This window comes from Felis catus, chromosome A1 (assembly GCF_018350175.1).
Source record: "Felis catus isolate Fca126 chromosome A1, F.catus_Fca126_mat1.0, whole genome shotgun sequence".
Taxonomy (NCBI): Eukaryota; Metazoa; Chordata; class Mammalia; order Carnivora; family Felidae; genus Felis; species Felis catus.
Genome location: NC_058368.1, coordinates 77,050,674 through 77,075,837, shown reverse-complemented (window position 1 = coordinate 77,075,837; position 25,164 = coordinate 77,050,674). Strand labels below are relative to the sequence as shown.

At 40.9% G+C, this 25,164-nt stretch overlaps 1 long non-coding RNA gene across 6 annotated transcripts in view; it reads right to left on the bottom strand.

Annotated features, from left to right (window-relative positions):
- The window catches only part of LOC123384902, a 221,585-nt gene that overhangs the window by 83,200 nt on the left and 113,221 nt on the right, over positions 1 to 25,164 (bottom strand). Inside the window, exon 4 of one of the 6 annotated variants that reach the window (XR_006596678.1) lies at positions 10,459 to 11,916. The exons of 4 other annotated variants lie outside the window; for them this stretch is intronic. This is a non-coding gene — a long non-coding RNA (uncharacterized LOC123384902). Of the gene's footprint in view, positions 1 to 10,458; positions 11,917 to 13,008; positions 19,324 to 25,164 lie in introns of those variants that run through there. One more of the 6 variants, XR_006596660.1, reaches the window with a different exon arrangement.

The following is a 25,164-nucleotide window of genomic DNA, read 5'->3' as shown; positions in this document are numbered from 1 at the left end:
CCTTTCCAGGTTTTTAGAGAACCACAGGACAGGAGTTATTTCATCAAAACCATTAATGGCAGTAAAGATAACTTAGGTCTTAATATTTTCACCCCAATAATTTGAATTAAAATTGGCACATCTTTAGAAGCACACAGACCATTTTCTCCATACATACACACAAAAATAGTAAGTACACAAATTAATTTCTCCACAGCAACTACTCTTCAAGATATAAAGGGATAATACTCAACTCCTCCATAAAATCATACGTTAGTGAAGCAATTTGGAAATAGATACACCAGTTCGACCCTTTGTTTTTCCTCATTATATACTTTAACTTGTGCAAAAAGGAGACAGAATGCCTTCCCTGGCATCTCTGACTGTCACTTATGGCTAACATAATACATAGCAAGAGGATTGCTATTTGTGGTTTAATTAGATTGAATTCCCACTCATAATGTTATATGTGTTTGCGTATTATTTGCTAAAATGTAAAAATAATGGAGCAGTATTCTTTGAAAATTTCTTTTGCAATCTGAACTTCCATTACTAAATGGCTTTTGCTTTCATTTGTCTTTTAATTTAATTATTATAACAGCAATATTATCATTAAAGAAGAAATGAGCTCAATTTTCCTCTGTGTATGCTGATGTATATGCTTACTAGGAACCCTCTGGATTCTGATGAAAGAGTACCTGAAAAATAAATAGAGCTCACAGCTGTTTCAAGAAAAATATTGTCTCTCTACCATGTTATCCACCAACACTTCTGCCCAAAATGTTAACAACTGATCAGATAACAAAAGTGTGAGTCCTGGGGGCTAGAAGCAAATGCCAAAATCTGCTTTCATTTCAACGTAGCCTTTTGCCAAAGAAACCCTACCAATGAGCTACTTATGCAAAATCCCAATACTCCAGAACTCAAAACACAAAAGATCCATTGGGTTCTATAGTTACCTTGACATTAGCAGCAAGAACAAAAGATTAAAAGAAGCACAGGATGAATGTGTAGAATGAATTAGTAGAAACAAGATAATATATACACATGAGAATACAAAGAGAGACAATCACTTCTGGAATGGTAAGAACCTCTGAAAATCTGCCTCTCCATAAAGGCAATGGCAACATTGGCAAAATGATCAAAATCAATTTTGTCAGAACTGTGGAAATTATCCAAAGACTTGCAACAATCTGAAGAATGTTTATTCAATAAAAACAGCTGAATCTCGGTAAGAACAGTGAGCTTTGGTGCATTTTAATTTGCTCTATTTCTATCTTTCACTCTCCAGCTCAGCAGTAGCCTTGAAAAACGACAGGCTTGCAATCATGATGGCCATGAAAACCAGTAGACTTGTAGCCACTGGTGGGTGCAGAAAGAATCTGGAATTACCCCAAAATCTCCCTTCGCAGAAAACTGTCATTGTTTGATCTGTCTGGAGGTTCCATGGGAACCTTGACTTGCAAAGCTTCTCTTCATTCAACGGTGAAAATAACCTCACTGCAAACAATCTCTTCTCAGAACATTTTTCAAAAACAATTACTCGCAATTGCTTAACACCGTGGCTGCCTGAGGAAGTGATGTAGTTGAGGCAAATGAAAAGCTGATCAAGAAACTTAAAGGAAAATCCGAGGAAAGAGATGTACATAGAGTCTTTGAAGAACTCTGACATGTTCCCGAAAATCAAGACGTCCACGTGCATGTGCTATACTGTGGGCAGGTTCAGGAAACAACTGAGTAAGCCTTCATATCTCACCTCTGGTGGACCTTGAGCTTCTGCACAAACAGAAAGTAAAAGCTATCAAAGAGTAGTAACCTGCCCCCTGAAGAGCTGGACACTCCAGAAGGCACACAGAGCGTATTCACAAAGCTGGGAGTTATTCGTTCAAGGCATTTCAAAAAATATTGGTGTAATCATTAGCTGGTCACTAAGCTAACTGAGTAGAGAACTCAGTGGTCATAAACAAAGAATAGAGACTTTATAGAATTAGTTCAATAAAATCATTAAGCAAAACATAGCAGGGTGCCTGGGTGGCTCAGTCGGTTGTGTATTCCACTCTTGATTTTGGCTCAGGTCATGATCCCAGGGTCATGGAATAGAGCCTGTGTCAGGCTTGAGATTCTCTCTCTCTCTCTCTCTCTCCCTCTGTGCCTCTCCCCTGCTCATGTGCTCTCTTGCTGTCTAAATGCAAACACACACACACACACACACACACACATACACACACACACACACCCTGGGGTAGGGGATCTGATTTACATATTAGACACATTATATTATTTAAATGCCCAATTATAAAATTATATATATATATATATATATATATATATATATATATATATAATTTGTTCAAATAGTCTTTCTTTCTCTCTCTCTCTTAGCATTCACATTATGCCTGTATTGACAGATTGGATTGTGTTACACAGGTCTCTGAGGCTTTGCTCATGTTTTGTTATCATTGTTATTAATTATTATTATTTCCATCTCATCTTCAGACTAGATAATCCCAATTGACCTATCTCATAATTTACTGATTCTTTTTTCTGCCAGTTCAAACCTGCTGTTGAGCCCTCTAGTGAATTTTTCATGTCAGCTCCAGAATTTCTCCTTGGTTCTTTTCTTTCTTTTTTTTTTTTTTTTTTTTAATCAACTGTGTCTTTTTATTCACATTCTTTATTTGGTGAGACATCATTTTCATACTTTTTCTTTAGCTCTTTAGACATGTTTTCATTTAGTACTTTGGTCATTTTTATAATAGCTGATTTAAAGTACTTGTCTAGGGGCGCCTGGGTGGCTCAGTCAGTTAAGCGGCAGACTTCGGCTCAGGTCATGATCTCGCGGTCCGTGAGTTTGAGCCCCGCGTCAGGCTCTGTGCTGACAGCTCAGAGCCTGGAGCCCGTTTCAGATTCTGTGTCTCCCTCTCTGTGACCCTCCCCTGTTCATGCTCTGTCTCAAAAATAAATAAATGTTAAAAAAAAAAATTAAAGTACTTGTCTAATAAGTCCAATACGTAGGCTTCTTCAGGGAAGGTTTCTACTGACTGCTTTTTTAAAAATGTGTATTGGCCATGCTTTCCTCTTTCTTTGCATGATATACATCATACATATCATATATATATATATATATATATATATATATATATATATGTATATAATATATTAAGCAATCATTTAAACGGCCAAACTGTAGAAAGTCAAAGACCAAAAGAGAATCTTAAAAACAGCACGGGATAAGTCACTCATTGCATTTACAGAAGTCTCAGTAAGATTAACACCTGGTTTCTCATCAGAAACTATGAAAACCAGAGGCAGAGGAATGACACTTAAAGTGCTGAAAGAAAAAGATTGTCAACCAAGAATTCTGTATCCAGGAAAACTTCTCTTCAAAATGAAGGAGAAACTTAGACATTTCCAGATAAAGAGCTGGGAGACTTGTTCACTAGCATACCTGCTCTGCAAGGAATACGAAAGGGAGTCTATTAGACTGAAATGAAAGGACTTGATACAGCAACTCAAAACCACATGAAGGATAAAGAGCATCAGTGCAGTTAACTCACAGCTAAATATAAAAGACAATAGAAATGTTCACTTTTTTGTTTGTAGCTCTTGGTTTCTTCTATCTGATTTAAAAGACAATTGAATACAACAACAATGAGAAAGTTGTACCCATAGGCTTATAAGGTGTTAAGATGTCATTTGTATGACAATAATAGCAGAAAGGATGGAAGAGGCAACAGAGCTGTATAGAGGCAAAGTTTCTGTACACTATTGAAATTAAAGTGTTATTAATCTGAACTTGACTGGTATTAACTAAGATGTTAATTATAATCCTCAGGAACTTACTAAGAAATAACTCAAGAAATATAGTAAAAGAAACAAAAAGGGAATTAAAACAATACACAAGAAAACATTTCCCTAACACATAGGAATGCAGTAACAGAGAAACTGATGAACAAAACCGACATAGATATTTAAAAAAACAAACAAAAACAAACAAACAAACAAACAAAACCATAGCAAAATGGCAATGTCCTGGGCTGAATTCTGTCTTCCCCCAAATTCATATGGGGAAGCTCTAATCCCTAGTATCTCAGAACATGACAGTATTTAAAGATATGTTCTTTAAAGAGTTGATCAAATTAAATTAGGCCATTGGGATAGGACTTAATCCAATCTGACTAGTGTCTATAAAAAAGGAAACTTGGACTTTCAAAAGAAACACAAGGGATATACATACAGAGAAATATACCATGTGAAGACACAGTGACAAGGCAGCCATCTCCAAGGCAAGGAGAGAAACCTCAGAACACATCTAACCTGTTGACTCCTTAATCTGGGACGTCTAGCTTCCAGAACTGAGAAAATTATTTTTGTTTTATTATTTAAGCCACATCGTCTGTGGTTCTTTGTTATGGCTGCCCTAGAGAACTAATACAAGTATATGTCAATTCTACCTTATTAGTAATTACACTAAATGCAAGTGAATTAAACGTTCCCGTCAAAAGGCAGAGATGGACAGAATGAATGAATTGGAAAAAGAAAAAAAAACAACAACCATGACCTAACTATATGTTCTTTCCAAGTAACACAGTTTAGAAAACACAAGGGGCACCAAACACACACATGCGTGCATGCGCACGCATGCACACACACACACACACACACACACATACACACAAGGGACACCTGGGTGGCTTGGTAAGCTAACCATCTGACTCTTGATTTTGGCTCAGATCATGATCTCAGGTTTCATGGGTCTGAGCCCTGCATCTGGCTCTGCACTGACAGTGTGGGGGCTGCTTGGGATTCTCTCTCTCCCTCTCTCTCTGCCCCTCCTGTGCTTACACTCTCTGTCTCTCTCAAAAATAAATAAACATTAGAGATGCCTGGGTGGCTCAGTTGGTTAAGCGTCCAACTTTGGCTCAGGTCATGATCTCACAGTTCATGGATTTGAACCCCATGTCAGTCTCTGTGCTAACAGCTTAGAGCCTGGAGCCTGCTTCAGATTCTTTGTCTCCCTCTCTCTCTCTCTCTCTCTGCCCCTCCCCTGCTCATCTCTGTGTGTGTGTCTCTCTCTCTCAAAAATAAATACACATTAAAAGATAAATTAAATAAATAAATAAACAAACAAACACACATTAAAAAAATTTTAAACCACAAATATGTTGGAAAAGGGTGGAAAATATATGCTATGTAAACAATAACCGGAGAGAAGTGGAATAGCTCAGACAAAAAGCCTTAAGAAATGATACTGGAGACAAAAAGAACATTGTGTAATGATAAGAGAATCAACCCATCAAGAAAAAAATTCTAAATATTTATGCACCGTGCTCGCTTCGGCAGCACATATACTAAATATTTATGCACCTAACAAAACCCTGAGAGAATTCAAGAGACAAGCCAACATTACAGTATTAATACCTGGACACTTCAACACTCCATTTGCAATAATGGAGAGAAAAGCTAGACAGCAGGTAACAAGGAATCACAATTCTTGAACAGCACTATAGACCAACAAGACCTAAAAACTTCTATAGAAGAGTTCATCCAATAACAACAGAACACACATCTTTTCAAGTGCACATGAAATATTCTCTAGAATAGACCATATGTTAGGCCATAAAACAAGTATCCATAAATATAAAAGAGCTGAAATCATACAAAGTATGTTCTCCAAAAACAATGAAATTAGAAATGAATACCGGAAGGAAAGTTGGGGAGTTAAAAATACATTAAAATTAAATTACACACTTCTACATAATCAATGGGTCAAATAAGAAACCACAAGTAAAATTATAAAATACCTTCAGATGAGGGGCGCCTGGGTGGCTCAGTTGGTTAAGTGTCCGACTTTGGCTCAGGTCATGATCTCACAGCTTGTTGAGTTCGAGCCCTGCGTCGGGCTCTATGCTGACAGCTTGAAGCCTGAAGCCTGCATCAATTTTGTGTCTCCCTCTCTCTCTGCCCCTACCCTGCTTGTGCTCTCTGTCTCTCATAAATGAATAAGTGTTAAAAAGATTTTTTTAAATACCTTTAGATGAATGAAAATAAAAATAACATGCCAAGATATATGTGATGTGTCCAAAGCTTAGAAAGAAATTTATAGCTGTAAGTGTGCATATATAAAAAAAGGAAGATCTCAAATAATTATCCTTGCCTTCTACTTTGAAATGCTGGAAAAAGAATAGAAAGCCAAAGTAAGGAAATTATAATAACTGGAGCAGAAATAAATGAAATAGAGAATAGAAAAAAAAACACTACAGAAAATAAAAAATTGGTGTTTTGAAAAGATCAACAAAACTGGCAACTCTTAACTAGTCTGACAAAAAGAAAAAGAGACAAGACGGAACTAATTAAAATCAAGAATGAAAGAAGGGATATTACCACCATCTTTACAAAAATAAAAGGGATTATAGTCAATACCATGAACTATTCTATGCCAAACAAATTAGACAACTCAGATGAAATGGACAAATTCCTAGAAAGACATAAACTATCAAAACTGACTAAAGAAAAAAATTTAAATATGAAGAAACATATAACAAGTTTAAAAAAAAGAAAGAAAGAAAGAAAACTCCCCACAAAGAAAAGTTCAGGCTGAGATATCTTCACTGGTGAATTCTACAAGTATTTAAAGAAGAGTAATACCGATCCTTCACAAAATCTTTCCAAAACTAAAATAGGAGGGAGGACATCCCAACTCATTCTCTGAGACCAATATTACTCTGATAATAAAAAGACATCTCAAGAAATGAAAACTATAGTACAATACTCATTATGAAATAGACATAAAAATTCTCAATAGTGCACTAGCAAAAGCAATCCAGCAACCTCCAAAAGGGATTATATGCCATGACCAAGTAAGATTTATTCCAGCAAAGGCAAGGTCAGTTCAGCATATGGAAATTGATCAATACCATACATCACATTCATCCAATAAAGAAGCAAAAAAGCACACGAGCATGTCCCTTGAGGAAAAAGCATTTGACAAAATCCAAAATCCTCTCATGATAAGAAAACCTGATAAACATGTGAACAGAAGGGAGCATCCACAACCCGAGAAAGGAATCTACCGAAAAGACTCACAAACAATATCATACTTAATGGATGAACAAATGAAAGCTTTATCCCTTAGGTAGGAAACAAGACAGGATGCTGACTCCTGTCACATTTACTCAACATTGTACTGGAAGTTCTAGCCAGGAAGATTAGGCAAGGAAAATAATAAAAGACATCCAAAGAAGAAAGAAAGAAGTAAAACGATTTCTATTCTCAGATGGCATGAACTTGGACATAGAAAATGTTCAGGAACACACACACAGACACACAGACACAGACATACACACATGGAAAAATACTGTAGGAACTAATAAACAAGATCAGTAAGATTGCAAGGTGTCAAATCAATATACAAACATAAATTGTATTTCTGTACACTAATAATAAACAATCTGAACATAAAGTTAATGACCCCACTGACAATGGCATCAAAAGGAATAAAATATCTATGAGTAAACTTAACAAAATAAGTGTCAGACAAACACTGAAAACTACAAACATTGTTAAAAGAAATTAAAGGAGATCTAAATAAATGGAAAACCATTCCATGTTCATGAATCAGAAGATTTAATACTGTTAATACAGCAAATATCCCCAATTTGATTTAGAGATTTAACACAGTATCTATCAAAATTCCAGCTACTTTTATTTTTTCTGCATAAATTGACAAACTGATCCTAAAATTTGTATGGAAACGCAAGAGAACCATAATAGTGAACACCACCTTGAAAAGGCACAACAAAGTTGGAAGACTGCATACTTCTGGAATTCATAATTTACTACAAAGCTGCAGCAATGAAGACAGTGAGATGTGGCGTAAGAATAGACATGTAGCTCAATGGGAAATAACTGAGGCCCAGAAGTAAACCCTTATATTTGCAGTCAGTTGATTTTCAACAAGTGCTGCTAGACAGCTTGATACCCCCATTCCAAATAACAAAGTTATATCTCTACCTATACCATATACAAAAATTAACTCAAAATATATCAAACAACCTAAATTTAAGAGATAAATTAAAAAAAAAAAACTTCTTACAAGAAAACATAGGCTTACATCCTCATGAACTTGAAGGAGGCAACTGGACACCAAAACATAAGCAACAAAAAAATAGGGGCGCCTGGGTGGCTCCGTTGGTTGGGCAACAGACTTCAGCTCAGGTCATGATCTCACAGTTTGTGAGTTCGAGCCCCGCGTCGGGCTCTGTGCTGACAGCTCAGAGCCTGGAGCTTGCTTCGGATTCTGTGTCTCCCCTCTCTCTACTCCTCCCCTGCTCACGCTCTGTGTCTCTCTGTCTCTCAATAATAAATAGACGTTTAAAAAAATTAAAAAAAAATAAGTACCGAAAAAATAAAAGATAATTTGACCTTCTTCAAAATTAAATGTTTTTAGGTTTCAAGGAACTCCATCAAGAAAGTGGAAATACAAATCACAGAGTAGTAGAAAATATTTGCAAATTATAAATTTGATGAGATTCTTGTATCCAGAATATATAAAGAACATTTACAACTCAACAATAAAAATGCAAACAATCCAATTTTAAAATGGTAAAAGCATGTGAATAGACATTGTTCCAAAGAAGATCTGCAACTGGCCTGTTAGTTGACGAAAATTTGTTCAACATCATTGGCCATCAGGGAAATGCAAATAAAAACCACAATGAGATATCACTTCACACCCATCCTGATGGCTATAATGGAAAAGATGGACGATAAAGAATGTTGGTAAGGATGTGGGGAACTCAGAACTCTCATACATTGCTGGTGGGAATGTAAAATGGTTCAGCAGCTATGGAAAACATTTTGGCATTTCCTCAAGAAGTTAAACATGACACTATATAACCCAACAATTTCACTCTTGGCTGTGTATTCAAGAGAGCTGAAAATACATACTCACACAAGTAAGGTATACCTGTGTATTCATAGCAGCATTAGCTGTAATGGCCAAAAAGTGAAAACGAACTAAATCTCCGAAGAATGAATAAACAACATGTGGTATATCCATACAATGGATGATTATTCATCCATTAAAAGGAATAAAGTATGAATATATGCTACAACATGGATGAAACTTTCTCAAAGTTTATATCATGATAAGTGAAAGAATACAGTCACAAATGATCATACACTGTAGGATTCCATCTATATGAAATGCCCAGAAGTGGCAAATCCAGAGACAGAAATTAGATTAATGTTTGGCAAGGGCAGGCTGGAGGAGAGAAAGAGAAGTAATTGCTAATGGGTCCAGGTTTTCTTTGGGGGGTGATTAAAGTGTTCTGGAACTAGATGGTGATTATGATTATGGCTTCATACCCATGGGGGTCTATGATACTATCTAGTTCCATGATTTAAAAGCAATATTAGCAATATGTAGAACAGATAAAGGGAAGTGAGCCAAACACCTGGACCTTGTCACCTCAGCCACCCTCTGGACACCCACTGAGGAAAGTGATGGAGGCAATGCCATCTGATACAGTGTCTACCCCTTGTTTTAGAGATGGAGACACTGAAAGACAAAGGTTAAGCTGCTATCACCATAACACATAATTCGTTCTTGGCAAAATATGTCCAGGCATCGGGGTGAGATGACAAAGGCAGAGATGAGGTGCAGAGAACGTTCGGGAATGTTCAGGAAAAGAATAGTGCAGTGTGGTGAGAGCCAAGACAATTGCATTTCTCTGATGAAGTCATTTAGACCCGGCATGAGTTTAAATTAGGCAGTGATGTAACCCCCGTTGTGTGGGAGCACGTCTTAAACACATCTGTCTCTTTCACAATGCCCTGCCCACAATAAATGTTTATTGATTCAATGAATGAATCAATGTTCTCCTTGGATGTGTTCAACGGCAGCCCCTGTGGTGACATCTGCTACCTGCAGGATGGTCACAGGTGGCCCTCGGCGAGGAAATAAGATCCTTCTCTCTACCCCCACATGCACCAGCCCACAGGGAAACCCTAAGGGAGAGCTTCCAGAAGGCTTCTCTCCTTCTCCTCCAGGCTGGAGAAGGACGGTGGCAAGTTTCCCGTGCATGTGAAACAAAAAGAAAAAAAAAATGGCCTGATAACAATATACAAAGTTCACACTTTGGTCCTCAACTTTCATCTTTTTGGTCAACCAGATCAAAACTGAACTGGTCCATTCTATAAATACAACAGACAGATGTTTCCAAGGGGTCCCCACCAGTCCAGCCTGGCCTTCACTCAGCACCCCAACAATTGGTACAGTCACTGGGGGTGAGTGTCTCTGAACTTAGTCATGGTGTTGGTTGGATGGGGACAAAAAGTATATGAACTTATCTGAGAAGCAGAGACTGGTGAAAGAGCCTTCTAACCCGGAAGTGAGAGAAACCCTTTGTCAAGACATTTCCTAGTGTTCAATGCCCAGGGAAGACGTACACAATAGGGAACACACCAACAGCCAGCGAGGAGGAAATCTATTTATTTGCACTGTATTGTTTCTCGCATTAGATCATGATTCCAAGGAAGTGCTGTTGTGACCGTTTGAATTCTAAGCATGACGAGATGCAGGTTATGCCTCAAGATGCTAATGTGAACATCAACAATGGCGATAGTTTGCTTTAAACACACAGTCGTGGCATTACCCAGTAAAAACGCGATCACAACCCCCCCTCCCAGACAATGGAAAGCAACCACCAGCTTAACTCTGGGGACATTTCACAGGATCACAAGGCTATTCCTTATTGAATAATCTCAAGGGAAAAGTCCGAGCAAATGTCTGCTTGTCATGGTAGAACTTCCTGGCTCGTTCTTTGTCTGACGTTAAAGTTATAAACACTTTTTATCTTTTCAGGTATACTTTTCTGTTATTAAAGTGGATGTGAAGAAAGAATTTCTTTTGGGACATCTGTGCCATATTGTCTTTCCTGAGGATGTAGCACATGGGAAGATGTTTAAAAAAAAAAAAAAAAGACTTTTGCTAGAGGGGAAAATACTCCTGACATTAGCCATAATGCACTTTGTTCTCATTATCGTAAAATACAATCATTGCCCATAAACTTTCATGGAAGATATGGAGAGAACGTTCCGATCGCTAGGGAAAATTGCCCATCTTCATATCCCCAAGTGGCTGTCAGCCTTGGCACAAGGACACACGCCCAGAGGATGTTGTCGGGTGATCAAAGGCCAGCTGCTCTGGTCCAGCCTCCTTCAGGGGGACGGGTCAGAGGTGTCTCTTGGACGGAAATTGAGCTTCTTCAGTTCCACAAATGTGCCTCCGACCAACACCCCTCTGCTCCTACAGGGCTGACCTTTGCTTCCTCAGTGGCTTCGCGCTGGGCACCACTTTTTATTCCGTTTTAGAGCAGCTGCAGAGAATTCCTGTTTAGATCCATTAGCCCACCTTACATGTCCTTGCTACCTCCCTGGCTGCCCCTTCTCTTTCAGAGGGTGGGATTAAACAATAGAAATGCTTCCCTTGGAATCGAGGGCCACACTTGCCCTCGCTGCAGCACTCGGCAAAGGACCGGGATGAATGAAAGCCATGCTTCACGTTTTCAAAGAAAATGCCTTCTCAAATCAGATTTTGGATGACTTTAATTTCCCCCTTGGAGCCTCCAGTGGAATCATCATTCCCTTTATGTGGACGAAAGTACATTGGCTCCATTAACCAAAGACTACAAAGCTGCTGAGTGGAGAGCAAAGGACAGCTTGGCCATCAGATGCTTACGTAAAGGATCTTGTTTTATGGTAGCTCCTTCTAACGTTCGTGACTCTGCGCCAATGAGTAAAATGGGCTCCGTATATAAAGCTTGTTATGAGGTTATAATGAAACATCCTGGTCCATTAGTCCTCAAAGCATTAGGCTTTTTGTCGCTGTCTTTTTTCGGCTTAGTGGGCTGTGCTCCTCAATGCGGTGCACGGCTAAAGGAAATCAAATTAAATTAAAAGAAACAAATAAAAATAGAGCTGATAAGCACAAGCCTCACAGATTACCCTGTGGTCTCCATATAACCTCATTATTGCCCTAGTTAACTTTTCTTCTTCATCTTTTTTTAATCCCTTGTGAAGGATGAGTAAACTTTGATGAATATCACAAAAGCTTAAATAATTTAGATGCCAACTGGATACGCCCCAAAAACATCAAGGAAAACAATCTTCATTGTTTTCCATTTTGATGAATATAAATTTTATTAAAAAATACTTTATCATTTTTTACTTTTATTTTAAAAATTATTGAGCATAGTTGATATATAATGTATTTTTTTTAATCTTTAAAATGTTTATTTATCTTTAAGAGAGAGAGAGTGTGTGAGCAGGGGAGGGGCAGAGAGAGAGGGAGACACAGAATCCAAAGCAGGCTCCAGGCTCCGAGCTGTCAGCACAGAGCCTGATGCAGGGCTCGAACCCAGGAACCGTGAGATCATGACCTTAGCTGAAGTTAGGTCAGACGCTCAGCCAACTGAGCCACCCAGGTGCCCCTATAATGTATTTTTTAATTTTTTGCCTTTTTAAAATTGATGTGTAATTGACATATAACATTAGTTTCAGGTGTACAATACAATGATTCAGTATTTGTATATATTGTGAAGTGATCACAAAAATAAAAACTTTAAATAAGCCAGATGTCACTGCATAATTCTCTAAAATCTGGAAAATGCTTTCCCTCTGCATATAGAGGGAAAATGCTTTTCCCTCTGAAAAGAAATTCCTATCCCCGTTTTTTACGTGCTCTGGTCCCACTAGGTATGGGGACTTAGTTGCAAATCTAGAGGGAGGTCTCTAACTTTGCATATTCCAAAGCCTTGCTTATCCAAGATAAATTGGCCTAAATCACACTGTGTTGGTTGGTTCAAAGCATTGTTTTCACCACTATTGCTTGTGACCGTGTCTTTAAAATAGAAAGAAAGAAAGAAAGAAAGAAAGAAAGAAAGAAAGAAAGAAAGAAAGAGAGGGAGGGAGGGAGGGAGGGAGGGAGGAAGGAAGGAAGGAAGGAAGGGAGAAAGGGAGGGAGGGAGGGAGGAAGGAAGGGGAAAGAGAAGACAGAAAGGAAGAAAGAAAGAAAACGGACAATTATACAGATGACCCAGGCCAACATAATGCCCTGTGCTTCTCAAGAGAGACCCAAGGAAAATTCCTGGGGGCATTGAACAAATTGCCTCGGTTCTTCATTTTACAAGCACAGAAGTGGCCTTTCTGGACATCACACCTCTTAGGGAAAGCTAAGGGCTTAGGGCAGTGGCTATAAACAACCTCACTCTGTTTTTCTCTTCCTTGATTTTTATATGAAGCATAGGACTCGGAACAGAAAGAACTTTAGCTTTGGGACCTAAACCTGCATCTTGACTCTGTAACTTAAGCAGCTATGAGACGGAGCAGATTACTTAGCTAATACAGACCTCAGTTCTGGATGCCTAAAAATGAGGCAAATGTAACTTCAAATCCATGCTGTAAGGGTTACATGAGACAGCATATTTAATGAGCAGTTTTGTAGAGCATGCGTTCAATAATCATCCCTTTGTTTTCATTTGGATTGGCTCCTCAGGGCAGGGTGGAGAAGCCACAGATCTATAAAGATCCTTACTCTTATGACCCCCCACCAACCAAAACCAAAACCAAAACAGAGACGCAGAAAAATCACATCAGTGTATCCACCATATTTCGATATGGTTACAGTGAGTCCTCACGGTCCACTTAGACACATTCTCTGTCTGTTGTGGTGCTTCAACAAACTGCATTCCTCCTTATCCGTGCTTCTCTCTGTGTCCTTGAGATATACGGGAGCACGGGTTGCGATGCTGGCCGATCCATCAGAGGCTCACTTAGGCATTATGAAAGCCAATTCCCAATCCGATACAGCCTCTCCCTTTTGTAAACGTAAATTATATTTCATAAGCCTGGGAACATGCGAGATTGCCAAAGCCTTGATGACTTCAGTGCGTTCTCAGCCCTTGATTACAATTTGATTTCCTTTGGCATCAAAAGACAAACTATTTTAGTGAACAATGTTCTTCCTTTAGCAAGAGTGAGATCCAGTCACTTGGCAAAGGACCTGTTCATTCGCCAGACGACATGTCCGACCTCCTAGCCATCGCCGAGACACCCAATCTTACACATCTAAGGGTAGCGCGAAGAGAGGACAATGACAGAAGGTCTGTGGCTGCCCGAACTGCGCGTGTTGGAGCACCGGCTGGCTAATGACCGGGTCACCATTGGCTTCGCAGGCGCATCCTTGCCCGTGAGGTCGCATTTGGGAGTGAAAGCTATGCCTTTCACTGGTCCCTAGGCTGGACATTGAAGTTAGCATGTTTTGAAATATTATGCTCTACTCGCTCTCCCCAAAATAAATAAACTTAAAATAAATAAATAAGTACAATATCATGTTCTACTCAAAATGCTTTTTCTTCCCCTGATGTTTCTCGGAGTTTACTTGAGGTTTAAAGCTAACCGTGTGGTTTCGGAACCACCTAGCCTCCCACTCACTCCAGACCCCGACAAGCTGCCCTCACAACATCTTTCGGCTTCTCTCGACAACGTGAACGTCTTTCCTAGGGAGTTCCTCTGAGGCTTCAGCCTGTGCATGGAACCACGCTTGATTCCCCGGGGAGTATTGTTCGTAGTATTGCTAGCCTCATAGTAGTTGGCTTCCCTCTCATCCTGCCAGGAAGGATTTTCCTTGTGTATGTGTGTAAGGAGGAGCCGGGAGCATTTCTGCTCTCGAACTGGGCACTGGCAGGCGTGCTGGGACTCAGACACTCTGGGTTCCCTTTGCTTTTCTCACGCTTGGGGACACTGATCACATAGCTTTGTCCCCAGTGCATTCCCCTTTGGACCAGTACTATTCCAAAGGAGAAAGTACCTCATGCTTTCGTATGGGATTGTGAACCAGCCTGCTCTGTTAAAAAGCCAGTGTGTGAGCCCAGTTACACACCTCTACGGAATCTTTAATGCTTCTCATCTAGAAAACAATCTGCAGGCTCTGGAACCTGATCCTTTGAAAATCTCCAACCAATCAGACCCCGATGCTGGCTACCTAGAGCCCTCTCACCCAACTTGTGCTATAGGACTCTCCCCATGCCTAAGGCCTCTTCAATTCTGTCCTGAAAACATATCTGTCCTCTGTCCTATTCTCACAGAAGGCTGTTCATTGCGGGTTGACGGACGTCAAGTCTAAGGTACTAGCAAATCCTCATGTATGAATGGTTCCCCTCTCACGTGCTGTATGTTTATTTGAGCAAAAGCACACTACAGACAACGAATGTAATCCCACAAATGTTGACTTAATTTGGTAGGAGTTTCAGGCACCAAGATAGAATCTCAGCGGAAAAAAACATATTTTGAGGTAAATGGGACTTCGGGCATGTAATTAATTATATCACATAGGCATATGTCAAAGTAGGTTTAATTATTTGCTAACTAACCAAGGCACAGAAATAAAATGATCTGAGTCAAGTGTGTGAAACACCAGAATTATCCATATTTGGGCACCCTGATGGAAAAAATCAGGCCATCACTTTTTTTCAAACTTGAAACTTCTGTGACATCAATGTCACCACTAACAATCCAATAAGAACTTGGCCTGAGTGGATTTTATAATTCTTTTTTTTTTTTAACAATGGAAGATTCAGTCAAGAGGTACCGTAAACTTGATGGGGAGAAGGGGGAGCGATTTATTAATACTTCAATGTCTTTGTCTTCAATATGACACAGTTGAGTAGGTCACTCAATAACATTTTTGATCATCTCCTACACAGGGGTAATTCGACAACGATAGAAGACTTCATTCCTGACCTCAAGTTGTTTCTCATCAAGCAAAGAAATTTAGCATACATATGAAAAATGACCTATGTGGCATGCAAAATATGTTCTGATGAATAAAGAAGATAAAATTTCTGAGAAACGAAGGAATGACTTCATCATTTGGAAAATTTAAAAAGATCTCTGTAAACCTCTACTCATTTCTAGCAATTCTGCATGTCTGTGGCAGAAAATTTGGAAAATACTGAGTGGTTTATGGAACAACATGTGAAGCAGTAAAAATCCCACCCTCCAGTGATATGATTAATTCATTCTATTCAAATAGCAAATTTACTGAGTACTTACATATGTGTGTGATACGGCATTAAGTTTACAGAATTGAGATGATATTACATAGGACATTATCATGCTTCTTTTCGCTTATCATTAAATTATAACTTTTCCCCCATACCATATAACTTTTTCAGAAACACATGTCTCATATTTTTGCCCAAATTGTCTGTTAGCATTACCTAAGCAGAAAATGGGAGAAAATCAAGAGCAAACCATATATCATGTTGGAAAGCACCAGGTATAGTTAAAACCATCCTTATTTAAGAAAGAAATATACTCAAACACACACACAAACAATATTAAAACAGAAAGGAGGATGAACGCTAAAGGAGTCTACAAAAAAATGCCAGGCAAACGGCATATTGGAACACCATCTAAGGACTCAGAAGAAAACAATATCTCTGAACATTATTAAACAGAACCCATAAGAAATGCTTTCAAGTTTTTCAAAATTCTTCATAACAATAATATTGTTTACAGCTGTTGCTTCTGAACTTTTTAGCAAAAAGCATCATTTTTCATATGAGGGATCCCACTATAGAAAATTCGATAAAGGGTAGGCTTGGAGCCAGCCAACTGTGGGTGGTCAAGAAAAAGCTCAGCCCCGGTTTCAGATCAGTAACTGTCATCCTGAGCGCCGATTGGCACTGTTCGTATCCAGGAGATTAGAAAGTCCTTGACCTTCCTACTCCTTCCCACCTGGCCCTTTCATGGGCAGTATGCATTTCTGGGGAACATCCAGAGCGAGAATTTCAACTATAACATTTGGAATTGGCCTTCTAAGAGTCCCTCCCAACTTAAAACAACATTCAAGAGGACGGGGGAGTAGAAGTCTCTCTGCTAACCAAGTACAAGGAGATTTGGATTTGCGGTCAGGCCCGCCCTCGGGCGTCCCCAAATGGGGTTTGGATGTGAAAGAGCTACTACAAGCCAAGGTTATATTATGTCCTGGCTTGACCTGTAACCCATACAGTTGATTTACTATTATCTCTGTTGGACTCATGAGAAACAGGTTTGGTGAGGCACATTGTGGAAATCATACGACTTGTTGGCACGGACAGCTTGCTAAGTCCCAGCGTGGTCTCCTTCTCCAGGCCGAACTCTTCTCTCCGCATAAATGAAGGCAGACTCCAGCTAGGGGTCCTTTCAAAAGGCGCTTTAGGGCAGTTCTCTGGGTTTTACCTATTTCATGTTCTTATTGTTTGGGCAGATTAAAAATAAAACATATATATAGAAATTAGATTTCAAAATAAATCAAAAAAGTATGCAAGGGAAAATTCCCATAAAGAAATATAGCACATGAACTTTGCGTGGCGCCCTCTAGAGGGTGGGACAGAGTGATTTATTTATTATCACCTCTGGTATTTGCGAAATGGCTATCAATGGATTAATAATGGAAAAAAAAACGAGAGCTTATTTGTTAAAAAGGAAGTGTGGGTTAGTTAACTTTATTTCTCTGTCTCGCACACACTGAGTACACGCGGGAAGAAATACACATACATACTGAGGATTTACAATTCACATATTCCTCTATATTTTTAAAATTTTTTAGATTTTCTATAATGACCACATAGTAGTTTTATAAGTGAAGAATATGACAACTATTGTTTTTCAATGAAAAAAAAAAAACCTGCCCATTGTTTTCTCTCAAATCCTACCTAGGATAAATCAGAATTGAGCACGGTTGGACCAGACAATATTTCATGCCAGCATTTATAGGATTTCTCTAACCCAGAAGTGGGATGAAAGTGCATTAAGTAACAGAGTCATCAGTTTTAAGAACTTTATACAGGCTACACACTGTTCCAGGGATATAAATGAACCCTATAAGAATGCAACTGTCATATTAGGTAAACTCAGTAATGCATTTCCATTCCATGGATGAGGAAACTGGGGCCTCGAGTTTAGGTATCCTTACCAAGTTAGTAGAGGCTGGTTGAACCCAGGCGGTCTGTCCATAGACCATGTGCTAACCATAAAGTGACCTTTCCTTAGAGACAGCACAGGGGAACACGGTGATGACACGTGTTTCCAGAAGACACGAAACAGACTTGCTCACAAGGCATCGCGCATTCCTCCCTGGCAACTGCGAGGCTCGAGGTTGTCAGGGCGTCCACCCTGGTGTCTACACAAATGATGAGGCCATTTGCAGAATCAGAGTTCTTTCACTAACTAGAAGGAGGCGCTTGGTGCCAGGAAATACTAAGAGTCCTAGCACATTGTGCACCAGATGCTTCCACAGTTCCACAGTTATACGACAGAAAAAGTATATACATGGTTGCGTGTGTGTGTAATTTGTTTTAGTTTCGTTACAGGACCAAAATTTGACTTAGGGAGGGAATCATTGGTTGCATCGCTGGTATCACTTCCTTTAGCATCTTTACAATGATTTAGAAAAGGAAAAAGGAACAATAGTCTCACAATGTTCTTTTCCACGGGCGGGGGAGGGGGGACGTGAAAACCAAAGACCTATTAAAGTTGAATGTGAGAACCTTCCATTTTCTGACACATCCTCCTTGCTGGGAAGAATCCATAATCCTAACCAATTACTGATGAATAGAATTTGAAAGATTTGTGAGGACGCCAACCTTGGACACGAGCAAAGAAACAAATGCCCTCACGCGCGTCTCTCCAACAGGGAATCGCCACTTCCGGACTTGCGTGGAGCAGGGATGGTGGCTTGGTCACTCAGTTACTCCTTCATTCATTCGTTCATTCATCATTCATTCATTCATGCATGCAGGCAGGCATTCGACAAATACATGTAACCATACTCTGAATGTCGGGTATTGCAGAGAATATATTTGTGAACTAGCTAAAATTTAAGTCTTCAAGGAGTTTCTCCTAGTGGGTGAGGCCGGTAAGAAACAAACAAATAAAAATGTGAACTAAGCTCAGGTAGGGATAATGCTATGCCACAAAATGAGGCAAGTTAACAAGGAGGAGAGGACAGATTTGAAGAGATGAGTTATGAAAAGCTCATGGGAAGAGAAGCCCTGGATGTGGGAGCTGCAGTTCAGATGCTGGGAGGCAGGACTGGCTCCGGTGGTCACAAGCAGCGAGGAGGTGATCACTGGTACGTGATCCTAACCCCATGGGTGGGTCTCAAACCGGGACAGTGCTTTCAACTCTGGGCACACATGGCAATGCCTGGAGACACTTCTGATTGTCCTCTCCCAGGTGGTGGTGGGAGGTCAGTTTTCTTGGCATCTGGTGGGTAGAGGAATGCTGCTCAACACCCTACAATACACAAGACAGCTGCCGTCAAAGAATTAGTCAACCCAAGACACCAGCAGTGCCCACGGCTCAGAAACCCTGTTCTCACTTCTCCTCTTTGGTCTTTTACGGACTTCTCCATCCTTCCTGCGATTAGGGGGGACTGCAATTAGCAGAGAATTTAGACAAGAAACCGAAACAAGCTTTTGTCCCAGATTGTGTACCTCATGAGGAAGAAAGATGGGCGAACTGACCGCATAGTCACTGCACTAAATGAACAGGAAGGCGCAACGTGTAACATACGGTAAAAAGTTTAATATGGCATCGTTATTACCTTTATAAAATCTCTAGCTGCAATATTAGGGAATGCAAATAAAACGCAGCATAGATTCCTTTTCCACCTTGAACCCTCCCATACCTTAGTGCCATGACATAACCGTGTCTCATACAAGGCAGCACAATGCTTTCCCATTTGTATCCTAGAACGTGGGCAGCAAACGGTGCAGTCACCACGAGCAGCAAGAAAGGCAATCCAGGAACAGTGAAAACTCACAAGGTGAAGGACAGGGAGACAAAATACAGCTTGCACGGGATGCAAATGAGACAGGAGTCAGGAGGTGAAGAGGCAAACAAGCAAAGAGCCTCTGTGCTATCCGGGCAAGACCGTGTTGTACCAACATCCAGACCTGCCGCACAGAGAACGGAAGGAGAGAGGAGTAGAGGAAACCAGGTGAAAATATATACAGTTTCTCCAGTACCTGCCAAGGGAAATGTGTTCATGTCTGCTACCAAAATGTCTAGGGTTTGGTGGGGTCATGTTTGGGCGGGGGTGGGAGAATGAGAAAGTCGTTCGTATTTTGGCAAAACTCATTAAAGATCCCCGCCAAAGAGTGTACATCTGCCCTTTCCTGGCCTCCCTCCACTTTCCCGGCGGTAAACCATCTCAGATGTCCCGACTCCGCGCTCGCTCACAATCAGCTGGTTGTGAATCTTTAATCTTCAGGATTAGAGAGAAACAAGAAAACACTGGGTGTCTTTTTCTCAGCCCTGGTCTTACAATTTCCTCATTCATTCAGGGATCCTGATGGCTAGTACTTTCTCTGCCTCGCACCCTCACCTCTCTCTTCTGTGTTTAAGAAGTGGAGACCCCAGCCGAGAAACCAGGAGAGAAGCACACAGGCCTCGAAAGTTAGGTTCAGTTAAGTTACATCTGTGCAAATTAAATAAAATACGGTATACAGGCCCATAAAGATGCTTTGATAACTATGTCTAGCATAAATGTATACAGCTCATGAGATTTTTTAATCGGCCTGAAAATTTGGATATTTACAGTAATTGTGGTAATGCTGATGACACACACCTGCCAGTTGTATTTCCCACCAAAATATGTATCTAATTAGCGAAGACAGTAAAAAGTAGGAGACACTCGGTGCCCAAGCAGCATGAGACCTTCCGATAAGGGGATAGGAGACTATAGAGCAGACATTATTCCCCTGGGAAGTAGTATTACGTATTTATGACTGCATCTGCCTAGTTTCACAGTTCATTAACAAGACAGTCCAAGGGGCGATTGCACCGTTATTGCTTATCGCACGCATTGTCTGCGCCGCTGCATAGACACATACATCCCTGCATAAATAGCATGCGGTTCGGCTGCGTTCAGAATCAGTCATCCTTCTTACAGGCTGATAAATGTCTCCGCACATCACTGGGTAAATGTACATTGTCTAGCGTTAGGGGGAGCGGAGAGCCCAGAGACACAGGAGCTACAGCAGTTCAGAACCAGAAAACAGGAGTGAAGGGTAGTGAGTCCCTCCCTTACCCGTGGACAGAGGAGACAGGCCAGTGACCTTGGAAAGGTCTAAGACACATCTGGTGCAAGGCTTAATGCTGGCCATGAATGGGTGGGAAAATAAAGTTGATAAAGATCAAGTCTAGACCTTAACAGAGAGATTCATCTTGCTTCTGTTTGGAATACACAAAGTGGGTGGGTGTGTGTGTGTGTGTGTGTGTGTGTGTGTGTGTGTGTGTGTGTTTTAAGAAGGGCTGCCTGGGACGTGAAGCTAGCGTGGACGCTGGGGGTGGGGTGGCGGGGGGAGGGGTAGCACAAGTTCATCATCCTCTTCTGCTTGGGGTTCCAGGGCTCCTCCGGGCGAGCGGCAGGGAATCCTGGACAAGGTTCCAGGAAAGGGACGGGTGGGCGTGGCCCCGCAGGGCTGGGGGCGGACAGGGCCTTGCTTTTCTTTTCCCATCAGGGTCTAAATTTGTCTCCATTGTTTCTTTTCTTTTTTTTTTTTTTTTCCTCTCTCCTACTAAAAATGGGACTTGGGCCCAGCGAGGGACAACAATATCTTGACAGAGCGCTCTGATGATCGGAGACAGGGTCATCTGCATTGTCCGGGCTCCATGTGCCGCAGAGATTACGCCTGGGAGGAACAAAAGAAATGCGCAACAGAAGCGGGCGCAGCGGGTAAACAAGCGGAACGTGACCCGCGGGGACGCGCGCCTTCCTGCCGCCTGGAGTCGTCGTGAGAAGTCATTGCTCGCCTCCCGCCCCTCCCCCCGCATCAGCCGGTGGCCACGCAATCCAGAATCCGGAGAGCTGGGTTCTCCTAAGGCTCAGGCCCTGGGAGTGGGTTCAGCACGGTCAGGAGCTGCGTGAGCAGAAATTTAATCAACGGTCTCCTCGCACTAAAGGGGACCCCGGTGGCCTCCAAGTTAATACAACTTACAGGAGTTCTATTATGACTGGGGGAAACCGACTCGACATAGACTACAGGACGGTGTACTCCAATATTTTTCATTTATATGGGATATTAGACTTCCTAAATCAATGGCACACAAGTCAGTGACCCAGATGATACATTTATTGTGCTGTAATAGAGCAAATCACTTCTGGGGCATCCAACAATATTTCCCTCTGCCAGGTTTCCGGCTCAGCACCCGCCTGAAAGTCGGCTGTCAGGCCACTGGGCACCTTTGCTAATATGAGCACTCCTGATTTTAAGAATCCTGTATCTAAAAACCCGATCGCCATAAAAGTTAAAAGAAAAAAAGTGGGCACTGTTTCTTTATTTCAGAGATTCAGAGCAGGAAAATCTAGTCACTTAGTAGCCTTTCGTGGGTATATTTTATAAGATAGAAAGAATGCAAATATCCAAAGCCTTGCTAAACTGGATCAAGTACCTTGGTACTTTTAAGACGTTCGTTTCTTTTCTTTTAATGTTTGTTTATTTTTGAGAGAGACAGAGTGCGAGTGGGGGAGGGGCAGAGAGAGAGAGAGACACAATTCCAAGCAGGCTATGAGCCGTCAGCACAGAGCCCCACGCGGGGCTTGAACTCAGGAACAGTGAGATCATGACCTGAGGTGAAGTCAGGCACTTCACTGACTGAGCCACACACGCGCCCCCCAAGACATGCGTTGCAATAGTCTCTATCGTTGTTGTTGCATCTTGGGAAATAAAGACAGGACAACAGAACTGAAGTTGACACAGACCTACCAGCCGAGACTCCTGATGTCCTCCGGGTGGTGCTTGCCGGAGCCCCTCCAACCCCCCTTCTCTGGGTTTGCTGATGCTATCAGTCCTGAAAGCAAGTTATGCATGGCGAGCCGCTCCCAAAGAGCAGATAGAAACTTGATAAGGACAAAGATGTGTACCCACTCCCCTCAAGTGAAATTCGTAAAGATTTTACTGCTGTTTTTGCAACGTATTCAACTTTCATTTAACTTATTGTGCAGTATAATTTATGAACTCCCAACACTGAGGTTGGCGTCCAACATACGGGGGACCTGAAGAGAGGAATGAATGTGTGTGCAGAAGGTGGTGATAAGTGAGAGCACAAAAGCTACGAAGATGTGCTTTTTCATAATGTTATTACGGCTCATTTCAAACTCCTGTAATCAAATTTCCAATCTTCGCGTCATTAATCACCTTTTCCAGATACCAAGGAAGTAAAACGCTTTGCAATAATGGCCCTAGGTCATTTTGCATCCACTCATCTCATATGCCTGTGATAATACTATTTCCCTTTGATTTTTGCAGAGGAATGTTGAACCTGTCATCATTAGTATTTGGATCTGGAGGGGTGTGCCGACGAACACGGGGCCACGAGGCCCAAGGCAAGCAGGGGACGTGCTTCCAAAATACATCAAAGTACCCATTAAGGTCATTTTACATGGGTGTTGAAAGTCAAGAGATAATGTCAGAAAACAAATGTTACCGGGATCCTAAAATCACAAATAAGTGGCTCAGGTGGAACTCGGATTTGGGGAAATTGTACATCAGGCCCTCGGGGTTTCTTCCTTTTTCCACCAACTTCATCCCGGGTCTCAGTGAGATCGAGATGTAAGAGGCAATGACAAATGGAAAACTAAAACCGAAAAACTTAGGGTTTAATATACATTATGATTCACCTGATCTCAGGGGAGGAAAAGACTTTCTTAGAAGAAAACCATGAAAGAAATGCTCAGAGAAAAACACTGTTTAGACTTATCTGATGCTTGCATGTATCAGATACTGTCATATGCACTTCATAAATACTAATCTCTCTATCAAATGTATGAGGTATACTCTAAATTAACCCCACTTTGCTGCAGAGAAAACTGAGACAATAAGGGAGGACGTGATTTACTCAAGATGCCGTCGCTTACGAAGGACAAAGACAGGATCTAAGCCAGGTAGTCTGACTTCTGATTACATACTTTACACTCTCTGGAATCCGTGCCTGGACTTTATTTAAAGAATGCAAACATCTGTGAAAAATATCTAAAAAGTAAACAGAAAAGTATAACAAGAGAGCCAGTTAATATCTGGAGAGTCTAGATCAGTGGACCTCAACTCTGGCAACAGAATCATCTGGGAAGCTGAAAAAAATGCCAAAGCTAGTAACCCCAACCCAGGCCAACTGAACTGGAATCCCTGGGGAGGAGTCTGGCATCGGCAGTACCTTTCTGAAAGCCCCGGACGATTCTACTATGTAGCCAAGGCTGAGCATGACTGAGAGATAAGGGAAATTTTAGAACATCATTTTAACTTAAAAAAAAAAAAATTGAGCCTCAGTAAATGAATCACAGAAAAATTTCAAGTGGGTGATGGAAAATGATTACTCTCACTGGCAAGCAGAGAGAGATGGTTTCGAACAATGGGATACCATTTAGTTCCTATCAAATTAACAAAAGGTTTTTAAAAAAATGTTTGACAATGATAATGGTGAGGATAATCTCCCTTTTTTAGCAAAAGAAGCATATTAGGTCTATAATTTGGCACATGCTTCTTAGGAGTATTCGATGAATGTGGATTAAAACACTAAAATTGATTCTGCTGTGCAGAATCTATCTTAAGGAAATAGAGATGGGCACATTCAGTTATTACAGCGTTATCTGTAACGGTATTATTTATAGTGGCCAACATGGACACTTGTTCACGGCGAACGTCAGGAGAGTAGATAATTACATTATTGGTACATTGGTACAGACGGTGGACGAAGGCACAGAGGCATTACAAAGTCCCCTTCCTGAGCAGGAGATACGCCTATGGTGTAACACTAGGTGGGGAAAAAAAGAGATACAACTAGGCACCTTATGTTTCCCATGTAGTATATACTTAATAAATTCCTGGGAGGAAATAGGTGAAACATGCACAGTAGTTATTCCCTAGGTTAACTTTGTTTCTTACAATCCCTGTAAATTACAGTGGACGTTGACGAACCTGTTCCAGCAGACTGGGTGACCACTAGTGGGGGAGGGCGGCAAGGTCATTCAGACACTGATCGCATCATTCTGCTGAGAGAGCCTACGTAATTCTGAGCCCCATGGAATGCTGGCTGCAAATCTACAGACCTGACATACAAGGCAGACACACAGAG